We start from the raw sequence: 4,209 nt of genomic DNA on the forward strand, positions 1-4,209 counted from the left end.
TGGTCAATTGTCCCTGAGTTCAATCCCCAGTAAATCCCCCCTAAAAAAAAAATAAGAAATATAATTACCTAATAGGAAATTATACAGTTATAGAACATCTTGACTTACATTAACAGGTTCAGAAATATCTCCAACATATATTACAAATTGATAAACCTGAGATGAAAAAATGAGTACCTTGTACTTCTTTTGTATAAAAAGGGAAAAATAAAAATCTTTCATATTTGCAGTTATGTGTATATTAAAGAAATTCTGAAAGATTCCATACAAACTAGAAGCAGTGGTCTGTCTAGGGGTTGTTGAGGAATATGTAGATAAGGCTAAAGGATAGATGGGAGAATTTTACTCTCTATTTTTTAAAAAATTTAAACACCATATTTACACAACCGAATAAGGGGGAAAATACTGTATTGGCTCAAACATGATTGTAGTACGGGAACTTTTCTTGGAAGAGGAATAATGTTTTTTGTTATTTTGTTTTAAAGACCGATTTGTATGTGTGCTTATTTTTCGAAGTAAATGAAGTTTAAGGAGTGGAGTAGGGAGAAACGTATGGAAAAGATTTTAAACTGTTTTAAAAAGTAAGTTGACTTCCTTTTAAGAGAACTTCACATTTTAGAGCAGTTCTATACTCACAGAACATAAAGACAGTACAGAACTAATTCTCCCACTCCACACTCAGTTTATTCTTTTATTAACATTTCATATAAATAACACATTTGTCACAGTTATTGAGCCAATATGGACACATTTTTTAGATTATTTATTTTTTTTATTTTTTACAGACTGCATTTTGATTCATTGTACACAAATGGGGTACATCATTTTGTTTCTGTGGTTGTGCACAATGTAGATTCATACCATTCCTGTAATCATACATGTATATATATAGGGTAATGATGTCAGTCTCATTCCACCATTTTTCATACCCCCTCCCTCTCATTTCCCTCTACATAATCTAAAGTTCCTCCATTTTTCTATCACCTCCCACCCACCCCCACCTCCATTATATAGCATCTTCTACTTACCAGGGAAAACATTCAGCCTTTGTTTTTTTCGGATTGGCTTATTTCACTTAGCAAGATATTCTCCAATTCCATCCATTTATCTGCACATGCCATAATATTATTATTCTTTATGACTGAGTAATATTCCATTATGTATATTTACCACAGTTTCTTTACCCATTCATCTGTTGAAGGGCATCTAGGTTGGTTCCACAATCTAGCTATTGTGAATTGAGCTGCTATAAACATTGATGTGGCTGCGTTACTCTAGTACGCTAATTTTAAGTTCTTTGGATATAAAACAAGGAGTGGGATAACTGGATACATTTTTATTAACTGCAGTCAGCTTGGTTCATACCACCCTGCTGTTGACCCAGGGTCTTTTCCGTTCTAGCCTCTCAGACAGTGCACTGTAGTCGCTGCCTTCATAGATCCCATCTCCCCAGTCCCCTCCTGGCTGTCACAATTTCTCAGATATTCCCTGGGTTTTAAGACATTTGTAGGTAGTAGGCATTTTGAAGACTGTCCCTCATCTGAGTTTTTCTAATGTCTTTCCCATGATTGCTTGAAGTTGTGGGTTTGGGGAAGAGATAGTGTGGAAAAATAGCATTCCCATCACTTGATCTCAAGGAAAATACTGTCAACACGGTTTATCACCATCAGTGTCAAATTTATTCACTTGAGAAATTTTTTTTTCAAAATTTTTTTTTTTTTTCAGATTTCTCCAGTATATTTTTGCTCCTTGTCAACCAAAAAACAAACTTAGAGGCACTTCAGGGAAAAAAATAGTAAGTTTACTTAGGAATCAATAGGGGATTTGCAAACTGCAGGGTGTGTGTGTCATGGAGACCATGGACAGGACACAAGAGAAACCAGGAGGCAGAGAAACAAACGTTTTAAAAGACAAGATGAAGAGGGTTAATAAACTTTCTCTGAAACAATAATGCTTAACTAGCAGAATTAATAACAAGGAAGGCTTCAGTCCAAGGTTAAATAGGCAGTTGCTGGGCAGATGTTCTTGCATAAATGTTTATTTGTGGGAAGGTACAGTGACCTTTCTGCAAGGGTGTGGCTTTGGTAGAGTCTCTTGTGATAGTTCTTTTTATCAGATTTACATGCAAAAAACTCCTTCCCCATGACCTTTGGTGTATTTAACATTTTATTTATTTGTTTGTTTGTGTTTGATACAAGTGTCTCCATTTTAATTCTGATAATTCTCACACCCTCTTTCCATATAACATCTGTTCAAAGGATATCATTATGTCTACTCCATGCTTAAGAAGTGGTGACTTATATTTTAATTCCCTATGGGATAAGCAGCTATATAAACTACTTAGAACTCTCTACGGATTTACCTATTATCCCTGATTTGTTTATTATTTTTAATATTATCATATGGAATAATGGATATTTGGTACAGTACTGTTTTGTTTATTTTATTGCTAAAATTTTTCTAGTTTTGATATTAGGAGCTCCTGTAGTTGACTTATTTATCCCGTTGACATACTCACATTAGTGTGTGTGTGTGTTTATTTAGCACCTGTTTACTTTCTGCCACTACAAGATATTCCAGGTTCATCTTGTACATTTTTTGCACCATTTTAAGAGTCAGTCATTTTCCCTAAGAACCCTGGTTACTTTTATTGTAAAATAATACTAAGTTCAAGATCTTAGTAATAAGTGTGTTTAAATCTATTGTGGAATCATTGCCTTCAGTCCCTCTTAGCTAATAAAGCTGATCTACTAGCAAAATTTCCTTTGAGAGAGAACCGTTATCATCTAACAAAGAATATAGAAGATAATTCCACCAGAGAAGAAGGTTCAGGAGAAAGCGAAGCTTCCAGGTTCTCAATTGTATCTAATAAATGATGCTGATTCCAAACAATCTAAGAGGAATATTCTTTCTTCATTAGAGCACTGACTTTGGCTTCAGAAACTGGTGGAAACTGAGAATTCAACCTTTTGTGAAATTCCACTGGGTTGTATCATTAACTTCTGAACCTGGTCCTCTGCTCTGACTGCCCACCAGTGGTTATCGATTCCTTATATTTTGCCAGGAATCTCTCTGGCTTTCATTTTTTGACTTTAATAGATAATCACCTGAACTCATAATTTTCACTCTTCAATTAAAAAAAAAGTGATTCTCAGTTAAAGTCTGTTCCTTTCATACTGCTTGTACTTACTATTTTCTACATGTCATTAAGTTCCAAAAATAATCATATGGCATGTGTTCCCTTTCACCAGTACTGTACCACTACTGGTGGCAGTTTTAACATTTGTGGCACGTCAAAGTTTATTTGTTCTCTATTTACCACAAGCAATGGAATCATCATCGTCAGATCGCCTGAGAATTCTTATGCAGTCTTGAACTCCTATTTGAGAGTCTGGTGTCAAGGACCTGTTCTCATACTTACTGAATTAGACTGAGTTCCCTAGATGTAGACTCTGTAGGTGTAGACAGAATATTAAGTGAGGAAGATGTGTTGGGGAATGTTTTGGGGAGAAATACCTATAATCAACCAAGGAAAGCGGTATTGGGCAGAAAAAGAAGTCCATACATCACAATGTTATTGGAACTATGGAACTGGGATGGCCCTTGAGAGTTCTCCCAACCTTAGACAAAGGAGCTGAACACTTGTATTCTTGCATCTTTCACCGACTGGGTGTGGTTTCTCTCCAGAGAGGAAGATAATTTTAGAAAAGGGAGTTCTCTGTGGCCAAGAGCAATGCCAAGGGAGAGACTCAGCTCTATGTCAGCAGCAGACATTCTCAGTAGCTAGGGGATGTGAGATTTAGCAGAGTATCAATCAGCTGTTATACAAGCAGAAAAATTTGTAAATGTATGTGTACTTCTAACACCATTAGTTTAGTTTTACCTGTTTCTAAACTTCATATAAATAGAACCAAAGCAGTGTTTGTGTATCTAAGTTATTTCACTCAATGATTGTTTTCACTCCATGTAATTGTGTTCATTAGTAGTTCACAAAATTCATTGCTGTCTAATACTCCCTTGCATGAATATGTCACAATTTATTATTCTAAGGTCGATTGACATTTTAACTCTACAGTGTTCTCACAGTTAACAATAATGCTGCTATGAACAAATTTATGCATATGCTTCAGTGAAAATATATATGCATATAATTTTGTTACAGAACAGTGAAACTGATGGGCTATAACAGATTTAATAGCTATCTTCAGG

This window comes from Sciurus carolinensis, chromosome 7 (genome assembly GCF_902686445.1).
Source record: "Sciurus carolinensis chromosome 7, mSciCar1.2, whole genome shotgun sequence".
Lineage (NCBI taxonomy): Eukaryota > Metazoa > Chordata > Mammalia > Rodentia > Sciuridae > Sciurus > Sciurus carolinensis.